At 52.5% G+C, this 18,080-nt stretch overlaps 1 protein-coding gene across 2 annotated transcripts in view; it reads left to right on the top strand.

The window, feature by feature from the left end:
* Positions 1-1,986: 1,986 nt before the first annotated feature.
* The window catches only part of CAPN5 (calpain 5), a 59,746-nt gene continuing 43,652 nt past the window's right edge, over positions 1,987-18,080 (top strand). Inside the window, exon 1 of one of the 2 annotated variants that reach the window (XM_064441500.1) lies at positions 1,987-2,117. The gene's annotated coding sequence lies outside the window, so the exon portion shown is untranslated. Of the gene's footprint in view, positions 2,118-14,375; positions 14,397-18,080 lie in introns of those variants that run through there. The other variant, XM_064441501.1, reaches the window with a different exon arrangement.

Genomic DNA, 18,080 nt, shown 5'->3' with positions numbered 1-18,080 from the left:
TTTTTTGTGTGTGTGTCTTTGCCTTTTGCTGCTGGAGTTTCCCACCGCGGTGGGGGTGATGGTTCAGCGCTGCACAAGGCCGGGCTCAGAACCTAATATGGGGTCCTAAATCCAGGCTCCTAAAACCCTGGGGGTTTTAGGGTTATTTTCCCAGGTGATTTTTGATGAGGGGAGAGAAAAGGGGTGCGTGAAACAGGACCCTGGCACTGACCTTACACCAACTAGATCACAGCAGCCCTGGGATCCATTGGGGAGAGGGGAAAACGAGCAAAGACAAAGAAAACGTTAGAAAATGGCTTTTGCTGCCAAAGAAAGCAGTTGTGGAACTACAGATTTTTGGCTTTCCTATTCCTTTAACTAATAAATGAATTAAAATAATTGTAACATAAATATTGCATGAATTGAATAAATAATGAAGTTAGCATAAAATTAACAGGAAAATGCCAAGAACCTTTATATAGGAAGTCCAGTAGGGTTTCAGATAATAAGAAACGTGAGGAAATGGCTGGCCCTAGAGGAAGTGAATCACCCACGTGATTTGCGGTGACCACGTACAGCTGCAAGTGACACCTCGGTGGGAACAGGAGCTCCTGCCAGGCCAGTGCTGCTCCAGGCACAGCCCCCTTTCTAATTTTATCACCGAAATTTCACTGCATTACCACAAATGTGGCAAGCAGACGCCTTTAAGCTTTTACTCTGTCGCTTGCAGGCAGCAGCTAACCCTTCGCCTTGCTTTTCTGTTGTCTAAAAGAGCCTGATCTCCCATAATTTTGAATGTGAAAAGTTTATTCCCATCATTTATGAACATTTTCTTTAATTGTCCTTCCCTTGCCATCTCTTTTTGGCCTGATTGATGATAAACCCTGAATGCTGCCAGTAAAGCTTGTGTGTCAGTTCAGAGCATCAGACCTGCCCGTGACATGCAGGGTCTGTAAAACCCCACCGGCTCCTTCCTGCTGTGGGGGATGCACTTTTGGGTGGGTCAGGTTTATTTTTCCCCCCTCCTGGATGTATATTTGTGGGCTGGGAACATACATTTTCCACCGTGGGGGCATGGCCAGCCTGGCCACATCTCCATCCCTGTGGCACCCGTTGCATGTCCACCTCCATGGATGTGCAGGGGGGCCAGGCACCCACCCAGGCTTCGAACTCCCTCTCCAGTGCCTCAGTTTCCCTCTTGCAAAACAGAAAAGGGCAATAACTTTTGTCTTGGGCTGAAAAACATTTCTCATTCAACCCCAGTGATCCTGCCCCACTTTATTCCTGACTGGGGGATGTTCCCTTTGCACCCAAATCCCATGACCTACAGTGACTCTCCCCTGCACCCTCTAAGCGTGATGTCCTAACGCACCCCAGCTGCCTGGTGCCTGGGTGGCCCTGGTGGGCAGTGCCCAGCTGGTGCTGGTGCGTGGTGTTCCAGTTTGCCCAGTTCCCAGTTCTGGTGTCAGGTCCGAGGCAGAGCCAGTGGGACCTTGTCCCGGTATCCAGTGCCATCGCAATGCCGTTCCCAGTGCTGGTCCAAGTGCCAGTGCCTGGGAGGTCCCAGTGGCTGCTGCCAGTGCCCCAGTGATCCAAGCACTGGTCCCAGTTTCCTGGACTGGTGGTGCTGGTGCTTGGGCAGCCCCAGTTCCCCATCTGGGCAGTACCAGCCCCGCCGGGGGGGCTGGGTGATGGACCCATTTCCCAGATGATCCCAAGTCCTGGTGCTTGGGCAACACACCCAAATCCCAAATTCCAGTTCCTAGTGAGGTTTCCCAGTTCACCAGACTGGTCCCTTAGTCCGGGGCGAAGGTCCTGGACCAGCGCCAGCCGGTGCCGCCTCCATTTCCCACTGCCGGCCGGTGCCGGTCCCAGTTCCCAGCGGTGGGAAATGCCGGTCCCCGGTTCCCGGTGTCTGTTCCGGGTTCCCGGTGCCAGTTCCCCTTCCCGATGCGGCTCCCCGGTGCGGTCCCCGGAGCCGGTTCCCGGTTCCCGGTGCGGGTCCCCGGTGCGGTCCCAGCGCAGGCGCGGCGGCCGCTGCCCGCCCCGTCGGGGCGGTGCTTGCGGGAGGCGAAGCGCTGCGGGCAGCGGCGCTCCCGGAGCCGCCGGCATCGGGGAACAGCACCGGTAACCGGCAGGTAAGGCGAGCCCCGGCCCGGGGGAGGCGGGGGGCGGCTTCTCTCTGCACCCCCCCCATCCCCGCCGCTGCTCTCCCCCACCCCGCGCCCTGCCCCGGGGTCCAGCCTCCCCCTCGGGGGATGCTCAGGGCACCTGTGGCTTCGGGAATCGGGTGCGGGGGGGGGAGCTGCATTGCGGGGGTGTGTGTGTGTGTGTGTGTACGATTATTGTAGGGCAAAAGAAAGCAAGCACCCGCCTCCTCGCCTGTGCTGCCTTGCGGGGAGCACGTTACTGCCCTTGCCTTTAGCGAGCGCTGGCGTGAGGTCTAGTTTTTAGGGATGCTGGAAGTCGGGGTGCTCAGGGCCGGTGCACCCGAAAGTCACGTCCCGGGATTGTTAAAACCCCGCAGCTGCTCCGAGGCCGGGTTGTTTCTGCTGGCGGAGCTCAGCTGGACAGAAACTTTCAGTGGCGAGGCCTCGCGGAGATCGGTGCTGGCTGGAGAGCAGAATTTCTGTGCCGGGGAAAAAATCCTGAGGTTTCAGTATTGTTCTTTGTTCCATTTTCTTTTGGGACAAATGCAAGAGCTTTTAGTAAGTTGCACGGAAAGTTAAAGCAAGAGAAAGCTCCTAACCCCGGGGCAGGCCAGGCTGCTGCTGGGGCGCAGGAGGCTGATGTCTTGTCGGGTTTCCAGGTAGAGATGTGAATCTGGATTGCCCCTATCCCGGGGGTGGGAGGCACCATCCCTTTCTCCCTTTCTTCCTGCCCTGAAGAACGTTATTTTGGACCTGAGAACCCAGCCCAGTGCTTTCTAGTGGAGGGTGTCCCAGCAGAAGCGGCTCTGGTCCTCTCTCCCTCACCTCCCACTCCCGTAGTGCCAGGTGAGCCCAGGCTGCTCGCCTGACCCCGCAGTTCCACCCAAGTGCTGTGCTTGAATTTATTGCTCATTATTTATTGCCAAGTACTGTTACACTTCTGCCTGGGTGCTGCGTTAGCTCTGGGCTTGGTGGGGAGCGCGGGCAGATGTGGCAAATGGAGATGAAAGCAGGGCAGCGAGCACGGCGGGTAGCGGAGGATGCTGTGAAATCCTCAGCTGCTTTTCTTGCTGCATCCAGCAAGCACCGTGCTGCAGGCTTTCCCTGGGGCATCTTTCACCTCCATCCACTCTCGCATCTTAGGGGGCTCAGATCCTGCTCCCAGGTTAGTCTGGTGTCCGGGTGTGCTGAACTGGTGTTATGCTGGAGTGAGGGGGTCCCTGCAGCCACATCTCCCACCCCATGCTCTGTATGTGGGTGGTCAGTAGCCCAAGGCAGAGGCACAGAGCCTGGCGAGCCAGCTGCTTGTGGTAGCGGTGAATTGAGGAGGGGCAAGCTTATGGATGCAGGTGAGAGAAGGTATCACCTGTTGGGAGCATCCTTGGGGCTGCAAGAACCAGGGAGGGGGAAAAGTAGGAGAGCCAGGCATGGGTGGAGGAGCTGGGGCCTGATCCAGGTGCTTACCATTTAGCTCCAGCTAAGTGCAATGTCTCACTACTGTCACATCCATCCCGCCAGTGCGATCCATTCCCCCAGCCCCTTTCTGAGGAATATAGGCTGCCTCCTACTTAAAGTAATTCTTCAATGCAAATCACCTGGGGCTCAGCTCCAGCCCATGAACCTTGCAAGTAGCACGGTTGAAAAACCCAAGAGGGACTGACAGATGCTCTCTGAGAGACCCTCCACCCTTGGGCTGTGAGGTCTAAATCCTCCCCCCTGCAATGGGGGTGTGTGTACAAGCGCTGCTGCTTGCGTGGGGGCTGGCTCGCTCGGTGTCTGGCGCTTGCCAGGAGCCACACGCCAGAAGTGGTTGGGAAAAACTTTCTCCTTGGCAGCAGAGTGGAGGATCAAGGCATTAGTGAATGGCAAAGCAGGTTTTCAGGAAGGCTTGCTATAGCAGGCCCTGCTCAGGATAGAAGTCAAGCCCCTTTGCCATGTCCCAGGGACGCTCTGTGTGACACACAGAAGCAATAATCCTGCCTGCAAAGCAATGACACACAAAAAAGGGGGCAAAGTGACATGACCAAGGCACTCGGGAGGTTCATGGCAGAGTCAAGTCCAACCCTGCTCTCTGCCACCAGCCCCCAGTCCTTGCCTGTTGTGGTAAGAAATTACTTAGGTGGGGCTTTCACATGGCCACGAGCCCAGCAAAATCCCTGCTTGGCTGCTGTCTCCCCCATAGCGCGATCTGTTCAAGGGAGCCCTCTCACTGGTGATGGATGCCCTTGGAGAACTACCGTGGGCATCGTCAAGCCCCCCGGGGCGGTGGGAGGTGGAACCCCAGGACTGCAACCAAAGGGGGATGTGCTGGACTGACCTGTAGCTTTGCTCTCATTTTTAGGCAAAGGAGATACAACACGGTCTCCTTTATCTGATGGGCTTTACTCCCACACACACTAAATATGTATGTCAGTGGAGAAGACTTCTGCCTGGGGGCTAAGGGAGGTGGCAAAGGGCACTGCTGGACAGGTTAACGCCACGCAGGGGAGCTTAAATCTGCTTAAAGCCTTTAGGGGAAGATCTGTGCTCGTTCTCATTTTCCATGTGAAAATTTGCCTGCGGAACCAAGCCGAGCAGCACCATCCGTAGGGGGCGGATGAGATGCTCATCCAGAGGGAACCGGCTGCCCTCAAGGATGAGTTGTGGGGTGAGGGGGTGTCCCCTAGGACATACATCAGGCCATACAGTGAGGTGCTGTGTGGCTGGGCTTTGTGCTATGTGTGGAGGTTGAATCACATCGAGATGGCAGAGCCTGGGGGTTCGGGGCTGCTTTGGTCCCTGGGTGCCTCTGGGAGGATTGCAAAAAGGCGAGGGGAACCAGGCAGAGGGTGCTGGTGGGACAAGGGTATGGAAGAGTTAATGTGAAAGGACCAGGCTCTGAGAGCTGGTGCTTGAGAGGGATTAACTCAGCCTGGAGCAGGTGCAGGGAAACAGGGCTGTGAGGCTGATCAGAGGGATGGAGAGCTATTATACAGAGGCTATAAAAGCCCAGCGAAACAAAGGCTGAGAGGGGATGTGCTTGCTGCCTATAAATACATCCAAGGGGTGAACACCAGGGAGGCAGAAGAGCTGTTTAAACTGGAGGACAGTGTTGGTGCAGGGACGAACGGGTGTGAATTCATTCCGTTTAGCTTGGGAGGCTTATCTAGAGGCTTTGCAGCTACATCCCATGGGAGGAGGGTAAGAGAGTGTTAATGAGGGCACATGACCTCTCTTCTAAGGTGCCTGACTGTGATATAAAGAGGATTTGGGGCTTGTTGAGGTAGGAGGCCAGGAGTCTCTAGTCCAGAGATCCTGTCCTGGCATCTCCTTTGGGAAGGGCTGTGTTAGCCGAGTGGGACTCTCGGCATGAAGCAGACGAAGCCCAGCCATGTCAGAGATAATTTTTTGGTTTTGATTATGCCTCAAAAAAAAAAAAAAATCCAGCTCCCCCTTCCCTGGTTGCAGCACAGATTAATAACAAAGCATCAATGCTTTAAGAAGGCTTTGGATCTGATCCCAAGAGGAGATTTAGATAACATTTGTGCTGGGGTATGATGATACTAAGAACGGGTGCATCCTCTAAATCTGTTCACACTTCTGCATTCGTTACCGGATAATTTTGGCTGGTCCAGAGGTGCCAAGACCCCTCTCCTAGCGTTTACTCCAAGCAGGGCTGCAGCAGGTTAATAGTGGAGAATGAAAAGGATGCAGCGGTGCTTTGAAGGCTGGGATCAGGCACTCTCCTTCCTCCTCCTCACTAGTTTCTAGAGGTGTCAACTCCTTTCTCTGCAGATGTTCAGAGGTGAAACCTCTTCCATACCTGCAGGAGGGTTTCAGCATGAGAGAGGCGTCCATCATGTCCATTGCCCTTTGCTCATGCCATGAGACACACTTGGGTACCGTTTATTTGCTGATGTCTTTGTGCCTGAGCCTTCACCTGCTCTTCTGAGCTGCTTGTGGAGCACAAAAGGCTCAACCATGGGCTTGCACTGACCTGCCTTGGGCCAGGCAGTGCTCCTCCATCTCCTGGCCCTGAGGGCAGGGTTGCAGATGGAGAATGAGGTGCAGTGATTACTCTGGCTCTGGTGGCTTCCAGCTGATTACTCAAGGAGAAAAAGCCAGGCTCTGGGCCCTGCAGAAAATGAACACAGACCCATTGGCTTCATGGGGCTGCTTTTTTTCACGAGTCGAGCATCTGGCTGAAAGATTAACCCTTCCCCTGCTCTTAGCTATCCCCTTCACACCATGGAGTCTTTTCATTCATAGGTTATTCCTGCTAAATTAGCTTACACTGTAGGAGGGAACCTCATTCTCAATATAGGGGTAACATCTTGAGGTCATGGTGGAAATAAGAATGGTTTCCTGAGTTTTTCTCCCCATCTGGGGAAAAAAAACCTCCTTTCTGATCCACACTCTGGGACTGGGGAGGCTTCAACAGCTTTTGCCTTTCTGTACGATTCATTAGTTTTCAGCCAATATTGCAGATTTTCATGCTTTGGGGTCCTCCTGTGCTGGAGATGTGATGGATGATACCCCTGCAAAGCCACATGGGGACCCGTGGGGTTTGCAGCATGTAGGTCAGAGAACAAGCTCCGTTGGGCTTGATACAGCCCTTCAGAGGGGGCTGGACTGAGCTCCTCATCCCCCGCTTGCTCGCTCATCCAGCAGGCAGCTTTGATGTGCCCTAGGGGGTATGTCCCAATTCAATAATGTTTTGATGGATTTTACCTTAAAATACTCTTCCAACACAGAAAAACACTCCCTGTCCCTTGGTTTGCCCTTGTGCAAAAATGACCAGTTTTAGTCCCCCCACCGTCCATCTGAGCATCATCTCTGCTCTCTCGTGTCCTGCCAATCCAATTGGTCGTGAATGTAGGTTAAGGGGAGAGGGGACTGTAAAGCACCCCAACCACCTTAACACTGGGAGGCTGGAAAACCTTAATGGGGAGCTCCAAATTATACACAGGAGAGGTTTTTTTTCTCCCCACCGTGCAAGTGCCTCCTTAGCTTATTGGGCAAATTGTCTCCCTGGCTGGCTGGAGCTCGTCCTCAGAGGAGGGAGGCTGCAGCCATGTTTTATTGCTTCGAGGTTTATCCTGTAATCTGGCCATAACTAATCAAATATGGCTGCAGCAGCCCAGGGCAGGGCTATGCTTTTACCATCAGGGAAAGGGACACGTCACACTGCTTTCTACGGGGTTACAACATGACTGGCAGCAGGTATCTCTGGTCACTGGGTGAAAAGGACAAGGTTCCAGCTCTGCCCCTGCCTGGCCTTCCCTTAAAGCAAGATACTTTTCCCCGCACTGTGTTTTTATTGTCGTTGCTGCACCTTTTTGTTATATCTCCAGGTAATTCATACAGCGAATTCCCTGGGTGAGAAAGCACATCCCTCTCTTGCAGTGAGCACCCTCTGTCCCAGGTTACACTGCATTTCTACTTGCTTGAGGTTCCCTGGCTCCTTGGTGCCGGATGCAGATGGCTCTGGTTGACCCCAGCCCATCCTGAATTGTTCCACCATTGCCCCCAGTCCCCTTATGAAGAAGAAGGAAGCATGCCTGTTTGCTGCTCAGAGTTTGGAGTTGGTTTGTTTTATATTTTGCAAACCACACCCTGGTAAGCAAGAGCTTCCTACAAAGTATTTGCACGCTTGCTGCTCTGAAAGCCTTGAAGAGCTGGTCCTACCAGTTGTCCGAGCATGTGTAAATACTGTAAGGATTACTCTGGATGATTAAAGGAGCAAAGAGAAGTCTTGGATTGGTAAAAGATGCAGCTGCAAACTCTGCTTTTGCAAGGAACCAGGCCATCGGCTGCTGCGTGGGCATTGGATGGGGATGGTGTTCGTTGGCTGCTTGCCTGGCAAGTCTTGCCTTGGGCTGTCTGGCAGGTCTTCATGCAGGAGCAGGAGAGCAGTGACTGATCACGTCTAACACAGGGCTGTGGCCAGGGCTGCAGCAGGTTTCTGTCCCATGCAGGGAAGGGAAACTCTTCCCCATGTCATGGGGTACGTCTTTTACGTACCCTGTGACTCTCTGCTCCAGCTCAGGGCTGCTGCAGCATGCTATCTAAAGAGATACAGAGCAAGGACTTCCAGCAGGATGTCTCCTAGGAGAGGAGGCAGGGGCTTAAGCCCCATCCTGGAGCCCTGTGCTCAACCCATGCTCTGCCGCTGGCCTTAACCGTGGGGTATTAACGTGCCCTGAGCAACCTCCTGCAAACAAGCCGCTGCCCGCTGCGGCCTTGAGCGGAGTTTCTGGACAGACATTGGGGCAGTGATAGGTATTTTTGCTGGGATGAGAACAGCGGCAATGGATCCTGCTGCTGGGCACGGCAGCAGGAGCAAGCACCAGCTGTGCTGGGCTGCAGCAGAGCAAGAGGCCTTCAAAAGAGGAGAAATCCTCACCTGGAAGAAATCTGTTGACCTGGGTAGATGGCTGCTTTTTATCCTGCATCTCTCCTGATGATGCTGCCTGTAATCCCAGCCTCTGGGGATGTCCCTTAGGGGCAGCTCTCAGAGGAGTGAGGATTTTGGATTTTGCTCCCAAACATGAGGTTGGAGTTGCAGTGTGAGAAGCAGGGTTTTAGTATCATTTATTTGTGCTTGTGGCTTTGTGATGGTTAGTTTGACCCAGGGAACCCGCCCAAGGGCACAGCTCGGGGTGCTAAGGAAGGGCTAGCAAAGGGCAGGGTCTTCTGGGTTACCGCAGGAAGGGCCCAGAGGACCATGTGGACCCCATGGGTGCAGAGGTCCTACCTTGCCCTCTGGATCGCATGGAGCAGGATGACATGGGGATGCATCCCATCCTGATGGCTCATCCTGTTACAGAAGGGAAGCAAAAGCAAAGATGGGTGCTGCACCAGAGCATGACCCCCTACCAAAAGTCATGTTGTGTTGGTGAATGGAGACCTCCTGTGCTTTCTGGGGGTCGCTGTCCCTTGTAAAATGGATCAGTCCTTCCCTGAGTATTCCTGCTATGCACAAAGAGCTGAAAGCATCTCCACAGCAGGAGATAATCCATCCCTAACCCAGCAAACATCGCAATGCTGCAGCGTGTGCCAGCCACAGTGTGTAGCATCAGCTCCCGCGCTGCTGGTTGGCTTTGGTCATCCAGCTGTGGGTCACGGACCTGCTGTGGCCCATGAGGGGTGTCCGTCCAACCTCCTGCTACTTCTTAGGGAAGATGCTTGATAGGGAGATGAGACTGAATGGAGGTAACCTGCGGTGCTCGGCATCATGACCTGTATCCGTCTCCCTGGGGGAGGAAAGCTGGTGTCTAGTCCCTGCCTGGTGGAAGGCTGCAGCCTTTCAGCTCCAAGGGTAGTGTGGCAAACTCTTCCCTCTCTATTAGAGAAGAGCAGTGCTGCTGAAATGAAGGAATAAGGGGAAAAACTTGACTGGGAGGGTGGGGGAGTTGCAGCATCCAAGGCAGAAACAAGACTTGGAGAGCTTGAACTGGGACAGCAGGAACTTACAGTCAGACCTTTCAGCTCACAAGAGCTCAGTGGATCCAGTAACAAAGATTTCTAATAAACCTCACAAACTTGAGGTGGTTCAGACTGCCTGATAGAGGCTTCTGTCTTCAAAAGCACCAGCAACTTGAGGCACTACAGGCTTTTAAATATGACTTTTGTGCTCATGATGTTTTGGAAGAGTCACAGAAAGAAAAGCTCATGAAAGATGGGGAGGGAAAAGGAGGTAAATAAAAAAATAGCAGATCTTGCTGGCCCGGCCCGAAGGTTTTGCTGACAAGGGGAATGCTCTTCTGGTGTCAGGCAGTACCCAGGTGTGGTCTGGATACCTGCTGTTGTGGCTATGGGATTTGTAGGACGAGGGGCTCAGGAAGGGGCTGCCAAGGGAGTTAGAAGCCTGTGAAAGGGGAGGACTGAAAATGGACGTACTGAGTTGGAGGAGGAAGAGGAGCAGAGTGCCTCAGTGCTTTTATTTGGGTCTAGGTCAGGCAAAGAGGAAATACTAAAACTGTTTATTAGCCAAAGCTGGGAGATGTTGTCTTGGCAGAGGTTTGAGTCCTGACTTGGGGCAAGGAGCTGTAGGGTTGGGTGCAAAGCGTGGGGTGTGGAGCCTGATGTCGGAGGCAGTGGGGAGCCCTCGTTGGCTGAAATTGCAGGTGATGTTTGGATCCCGTTCAGTTTGAACCGGAGCAGGTCAAGGGACACACTTCTCGTGTGGCCCGGAGTCTCCCAGGAGACCTGAAGGACTGGTTGGTACCTCGAGGCCTTTGAGGGGACAGAGTTTTGGGCTCTGCCTGCACCAAGGGGTGAAGGTGAGGGAGGGAGAAGGAACCCATAGCCCTGGGGCTGGTGGTGGTGTTATGACGTGATCTGGGCTGAAGCTGCCAGAGGGATGCTTTGGGCCAGCCAGAGGGATGCACAGCACAGCTAGTCTGGGAGGGACGATCTTGTAGGATCCAGCTGCCTCGATTCAGTCTCCTACAGAGTAGCTGCAGCCCCGTTATCTCTTCTGCTCCTTGGGCACACGTCTCCGCATCTTTTGAAGTTCAATTGCTTTAATTATCCCAGAAGCTGCAGAAGCTATTGAAGGCAGAGCATTTGCATGGAGATGTGCTGCATTTTATCTGTCCTAATGATGAGTTTTCTGAATGAATTTTCTGGTTACCCAAACCTCTTAAAGAAGCATTAATGCCTAAGAAAAAAGCTCTCTAGGCTACTTCAAGCCTTGTGACTCTTCCATGCTTCCATCTAGCCAGGTCACAGAGGTACAGGTCTGTCTTTAGACCATAATGTTTTTGTCCAGCTGGCAGGAAAACCAGTGTGAGTGTATTGAAATGGTGCAAGGCTTTCAGTGGAGCCAGTGTGACCAGATTTAAAAGAAGCCGGTCCATTCTGTTAGAAGCCCTGAATAAATAATAGAAATACATGTTCAGTCCACTCCTACAAAGACAGCATCCTTTTGTTTTCTTTTCTTTTCTTTTGCAACCAATGATGATTAAAATGGATGCTGAGGAGGGCACCACACTCCTGTAACCTCGCGGGGTGGGTGGTCTGTGCTCAGTGCGAAGCATCTGTGGGGTGACAGCCCTCTTGGGATAAGGAAGGCCCATGTGGCTGGACAGCCTCAGATGGAGGTGGCTTTATTCTGCATGCGTGACTCTGCTCTTCCTAGGCTGTATTTCTCCAATGCCTGAAAACCTGCTCTGTGTAAGCCATGCCACGTTTGAATACAGACCTTGCAAGGCGATACCAGCCCCGTGCCCCTGTGCAGCTCCCTCCCGGTTCAGGCTGCCGTGTATAAACCCAGGAGAGCCCTGGGGAAGGTTCCTGCTGTCAGCAAGGTTTTGCTGGGAAGGGCCAGGGCTCCTGAGCGAGGTCAGGAGTGCTGTGCTGGTGCTGGTGCTGTGCTCTGTGCCTGCGCCTTGCAATTATTAACCAGGGTCAGGGCCGGGGTGCTGGGGCGTGGAGGGTTAGAGAAGAGATGGGGCTGGCATTGGCAAAGCCTGTTAACTTACCTTTTAGTACCTGTCATGCAACTTCTGCTGATCTACAAGGGGGTTTAACCCTGCTGTGGCCTAGGGAATAAGCCTGACGTAACATGTACCTGCCTTGCTAAGGCTGGCTCAGTGCTTGAACAGCAGCACCTGGGGATGTGTTGAGGGTATCCAAAACTGAGCTTCTGTGTTCTCCCCAAACCACGAGTAAGTTTGGATGAGCTGGACCCAGAGCAGTGAATATCTTCAGCTCCTGCCTGCTTCTCTTGGCTGAGACTGGCTGCCTGGTGGGACCTTATAGCCTTCCTCTTCCCCCTGCTTTTGGGTCTGGCCTGCTGCCATCTCCTTTTGCTGTTCTTCCGCCCCTGTCCCCGCTAGTTCTGCGTCTCTCCAGCTTCCTGCATTTGCCAGTCCGGTGGGGGATGCTGCCACCGGCTTTGCTTTGAGCTTGCTGCTGCTGCCTGTGCCAGGAGGCCTGCAGACATATGTCCTGGTCCCATCTGACCTTAACGTCTGTGTTGAGCAGAAGGGCCAGTCTGGCTAGTGCCACGAACGCATTTTGTGCGCAATGCTCTTGCCAGGCAGAGCTTGCCGCCGATGCGGGGTTATTAGGGTGTTTACCATGCAGGGCTGCCCTTTCCTCCCACAGCTCCAACAACTCTGTTTGCAAAGGGTGACTCATATCTGCAAGGAATGAGGAAATCCCGAGCCCAAAGGCGTCCCGTGTGAGTTATCCAAAGGAAAGGGAGCTCCCGGCCATCACGCTCAGCTGGCTCCTGCAGGAGACGGGCACCCAGGGATGCCTGGACCCCCGGCTTAAGCCCAACATTCCCAGGAAAAAACATATTTGAACACTGCCCCTCCACGCAAACCCGCTGGCTGGCTGTGTCTCTCCCTGCGCCGTCTTGTTGACATTAAACAATGAGGGAGCGACGTTCTGGGAGGAAAAACAACAGAGGAAATAAGGGAGCATGATAAAAACCACTGTGCTTTGCTGGAAACAGCCTCCAAATATGACAGCTTATCTTCAGTTGATTTTGTGCAGATGTTGCCAGCCAGGCTTGCTTTGGCGATACGGAGTCACTTGCACTAGTTCCCTGCTACGATGGGTGACCCTGGCCCCTGCCCTGGCTGTGCTGCAAATGCACTTTTTAATGAACGATTACTTTTTTTCCATGAGGTGTTTGCAGTAACAACCACCCGTTAGACAGTACCTTCTTCTGTAGGTCTCGGAGTGCTTTGCAGAAGGGACCAGGATCCCTGCAGATGGAGGGTGATGCTTTTTCGCACTCGGTAGATGAGGAGATATAACCAGGGAGCATTTGCCATACTGAAGTGCTTGCAAAAAGCTGTATCGCTGCAGCGGGTTTACTCGCTCAGAGCTAACAGCCCCTAACCCCATCAGGATTTCTTTGAGACTAAATCCACTACACCGAGTTTGTGAGGGGGAACACGTCTTGTCCCCATGTGCCTGCACACAAGATTAACCCTCTGGCTGAAAGGTGCTGGGCTGAGGTGTCTGGATTCAGCCCCCGGCTGAAGCACATCACTGACAAAAATCAGAGCTTGATATAAATGTAATTAAGAGTAAAAATGTTTGTTCCACCTTTAGCCTGGTGGAGTTATTAGCTCTTAGATGAGAACAGAGATACCACCAGATGAAGGGAAGAGATAAAGGCCAGAAAGGGACGTTCAGTTTTCCGTTCTTCAACAGTTTTGTTTCAGCAAGTAACTGCTGTAAATGCTCAGTAATTTGCATTTTGGCTGAAGCAGCTGCTCTGGAAAGATGTCCAACTCTGCTCAGAAACATCTGGAGATTAACTATCTATGACTTCCCACAGGAATTAACTCCTCTGCTTAACCGCAGTCAATCTGAGAAGAAATGATGTCTTGTTTCCTAATTTTCATCAGTGTGGCTTCACCTTCCAGTCCTTGCAGACGTCGCTAATGCAGGATGCTGTGCAGCCCTGCTGGCTCCGGGCCACGTCACTTCAAGTCCGAAGCAAAGCTACGGCAGATGCACAGCTGGGAGCAGGAAGGGGCTTTGGGAATGCAGCTCAGACCTGCTGTGGACCATGTGCTGCTGGCCCCGATGGCCTTTCATTTTGTAGCTTACGGCTTGAGGCTTTTTTGTTCATAGAGATTTTGGCTAAGAGGTATGGAGTGCTTATCTGGTGTTTGGTGTAGAGAGTGATTGACGGTTCAACTGCACCTTCCCTGGGCTCTGGAGAAAAGGCTGTATGAAGCTGTCCTTGCGTTGACAGTGTTTCTTCCAGAGAGCTAGACTTCTGTGTTAGTAGGCAGGAGGGCAACCCCAGAGTTGTCCCATGCCCGTCAATAGAAACACCCAAGGAGGCTGGAAAAAATTATTTAAATAACATTTTTGGAAAAAGCCTGTCTGTTCTGAACACCCTACTATTAGGCTGCAGTGTTGTAGGTTGCCCCCATAAGACTGCACCTGGCTGGGACTTGAGCAACCACATGCCTCCTTCCCACGTTGTCTTCTCTCGGGCTGATCCTATGCCTTTGCAATGCCATATCAAAGGTATCTTGTGTTCAGTGAGAACAGAGCTGGAGAGCACAGGCCAGCAGGTCCTGTCCTCTAAGGACAAAGTGTTTTGTCTGACCTAGAGGCAGGCAGCTGTAGGGTCTACAAGCAAGGAGCCCTTTGCTCCTGGCCGGGGTGCAGCCTTGCGATAACGCAAGCGCGGTGAGCCCGTGCCAGCTAGTCGTGGTACAGGAGCCTCTGAGCTGGAAGGGAAGGAGAGGAAGCAATTTGTGGGAGAGGAAGGAAGAGCCTTTCAGCAAGTATTTTGTCCAGGTACAATACTTTCTCTCCATGTCGGTGCTCGGAGCCATAATCATTACCAGCTGATAGGAGCCTGGACGACGCTGGAGGTGAAAAGGGGGAGTCCACAACACCCGTGAGTCATACGTTTGGGTCCCCCCTTGAATAAAATAGTTTCCCATTTAACTCCTTCGTGGCTTGTCTGAGGTTGGGCTTAGACCCATTTCTAAAAATTCAGCTCTACTAAGAGGAGTTTGGATATCCTTCCCTGCTCACACACAAACACCTGCACGGGCAAGTGTAGGGTTGTTAATTCAGACCAGGCATAGAAAACAGCCAGTTCTTGTGCTCCTGGAGTGTCCTAGCTTGGTGCAAGAAGGAAGAGAGTAATTAGGCAGCCCTTGAGGATTTTAATGTGGCAGTTCAGCCTGGTAAGCATGAAATGCTGCAAATTAGAGGGAGTAATGAATCTTAACACTGCTCTGAGAACATTCTCCCATCCCTTTCTTTTAATTATTTTGTAAGGTTTGGGGTTTTTGTTTTCTTTTTCTTTTTTTATTTTAAATGATCCTGAGCAGTATCCCTTCTCGTTCTGCTTGGCATTTCCTTTGCAACTCAAATCCATCTCCGCCCTCTGATGTGAGAGCAGCCCCGCAGCGAGGACAGATGGCTGTCAAGGTGACGGTCACCGTGGGGTGGGATAGCAGGGCAAGGAGTTGGCCCTTTTTCCCCAGACAAATTTGGGTGGCAGAAAGGCTGGAGCTCCTTGGCCAAGAGGACCACGGGCCTGTTCTCATAGGGGTGGGTGTTGCCCAGGGTGTCTCGTGGAAATCAGCGTTGCAAGGGTTGCTGGAAAACGCAGCTCCAAGCTGTTGTTGCAGAGCTGCCCGGGGAGGAGCAGTAATTTTATGAATGAGCAGCCAAGTGCCAGCCCTCGGCCACGGGACAGGCTGCGGAGAGACATCCAGCATCTCCTGTGTCAGACCCATAGCTCCTGCCTTAACTCAAGCATGGCTTTTAGAAAGGCACAGGACCTCCCTCCCCTCCTTTCCAGGCTCTCTTCCTAAATCTCACTGGTTCTTTCTTCACAACCTCCCATGGAAATGTCCTTTCTCATCTGTCAGCCCAGTTCATGCACCAGTCCAAGCTATTCATCTTGCAGCTCAGTTAACAGCAGCATCCTCCTCTCTCAGCCCGTTGTATTCATGCAGGAGGCAGCTGCCAACCGTCCCTTCGCAGCACTGCTGTGTGTCTGCAGCAGTGAGTGCTGTCACTGCGAAAGTCCTGCCTGATGGTGACTCGAAAGCAGCTCATTTACTGCCGACATGTCCCCACAGCCTCCCTGGGGATGTCTCCCCTGTCCTTCACCCCCTTTCTCTCTGGAGATCTGGAGGCTAGCTTGGTTTCTGGCCCTCTTAGCAGGGTGGCTGCATGTTTTGACTGCTGGGTGCGTTCCCTGACTGCTCAGTGGGGCTGTCTGCTTTTCTGAAGGAGTAAATCTGGTGTATTATTCAGGTTCTTATATTGGGCCATTTATTTTTAAGGCTTTTCTGAGGGCAGGTGATGCTCTTGGGCTGATTTGTAGCATCTGGGACATGGTCCTGATGCCAAGGAGAAAATCGCGTGAGCATTACTATATGCCTGGTATAACACAGTACCTCAAGGCATTGCTGAGCTGCCTTCTAAGGCTCCTGTGTGAATTAATACTTTAGCTGGCCCCACGCAGGCAGGGTCCTAGCAGGTCGTACAGCACACCGAAGGCAGAGCTGCTCTCCCTGTCTTTGGCCTGCAAGCTAAGATGTTATAGAAACATAGAATGGGTTGGGTTGGAAGGGAGCTTTCAAGGTTATCTAGTCCAACCCCCCTGCAGTGAGCAGGGACTTTTTTGTAGTTATAAATTATAAAATCTCAAATTCACAGTCCTGGAGGATCATCGCTGAATGCTCACTCTGTTATTCCTCCACGCGGGCGACATGGGAGCAGAGAGACATCAGGGTTGGTGGCCATCCAGTGCCAACAGTGGGAGATGCATCTACCTGTTGCACCAGTCCATCCTAGGCAGTCCACCCAGAGTGGTGCTTCTCTTGCAGTTCAGATCACATTTAATTAAAGGCCTAACTGCTCCTTTGCACAGTTATTTGCAGTCACTGCGTCTCAGGGCATGGGGCTGGGACGTGAGGTGATCTGGAGAAAGGTGGGTGGCTGGCACAGAGCACCCACCAAGCTTAGCAAGTGATCCTCAGCAGCAGAGACCTGTGGAGCAGCTAACAAGGGGGTTATTTTGGGTTCACTTAAGCTCTGAGTGATAATCACTTGTGCTGCTAATCAGGCTGATAAATGCCATTAATTAAAACCTATGCGTTGCTCTTGTGCTTTGCAGAAGTGAAATGTTTTCATCTCTCGCAGGCGAGAGGAGGCTGGCTGAGCGGGTGCTGCTCCTGGAGGATCGCTCGGATCAGCACTGACATTGGTTTAGCTCTCAAACACCTACTTTCCTTCAGCTAAGCCTAGCGGTTCAATAACAAGGGGTATGATACTGCTCCTGAGTGTCTGTGGATGTTCACCACAGTAAGCGGAGAGTTTCTCTGTGTCTCGCTGGACCAGCCTGTTGGCTGCATCTGCCCGCTGGATGGGGCACCCCCCATTTTACCATGGGTGGTGTTGGAGACTGCTGCTGGGATTATGGGGCACACAAACCCCCATTTCTTTAGGAAACCAGAGTAGATGTTTCCAGACTAGGGTCACTAATGGCCAATGGCTGACGAGGACATCCCGTTTGGGGGAGAGAAGGATTGTACCTGGCTGTTAAAAATAAATACAGAAAAACTTTAGGGAAGGAGCTTTGGAAGAAAGTCTGTAATTTAGTAAAGGGGAACGATGTAGAGCACCCCCTTTCCTTGTGCCTGCTGTGGGACCAAGGGGACTCGACGCGCAGGGTGGAGGGATGAGGACCTGACAAAGTGGTTGGTACCCAGTGACCAAACGGCAGGGGTGATGGAGAGGTGCTGTGCTCTCTCTGGGGGGCATTTGGGCAACGGTTTCCTGCTGTCTTCTGGATTGCTAAATTCACATCTCTGCCCTGGAAGCTAGATGCTTGTCAAGAAAGAATAATTAATTCAGAAACACATGGTGCTCTGCCAGGAGGCCTTTTTTTAATTAAAAACAGATCTGATAAAGTCTACTGAGAAACTGGCGTCTCTGAGGAAATAATGAAATGTATTGCTGTGATTGGAGACTGCATGGTGGGGGTGCTCTGGGTAGGGCTTAGCCCCCATAAAACCTGTGCCCGCCCAGATTGCAGGGGATGCCTTTTCCTCCTTTGCCTCCAAGAGCTGTGTTTTTCCCAAATGAATTATGAATTTACTAAAAGGCAGGACACCGGTTATCATCCCCTAATGTTCCTGTTTTGGTGGTGTTTGGCCACCTCCGGGGAAGATGGGAGTCCTGTGCCCAGGGGGCTGCAAGGTATGCTTGAGCTTTGAGGAGTCATCCATCTCTCCTCGTTTGGATGCAGGATTTTCCTTGCCTGTTTAAATTGGTAATGGAGCACACTGATGCCTCCCAGAGTGAGGCAGAGATGCTTCATGGGGCTATAAATGTGGGGCCTAACAATGTAGGAGAGCCGGATCTGGGGGAAGACAGAGACAGAGGCTGGGTGGTTGTCTCCAGCCATGATGTCTTGGTCCTGCCACCCAGGTGCTGTGGAGGAGGATTGGG

This window comes from Phalacrocorax carbo, chromosome 1 (assembly GCF_963921805.1).
Source record: "Phalacrocorax carbo chromosome 1, bPhaCar2.1, whole genome shotgun sequence".
NCBI lineage: Eukaryota > Metazoa > Chordata > Aves > Suliformes > Phalacrocoracidae > Phalacrocorax > Phalacrocorax carbo.
The sequence above is the reverse complement of the archived record's forward strand: the minus strand, read 5'-3'. Positions and strand labels throughout refer to the sequence as shown.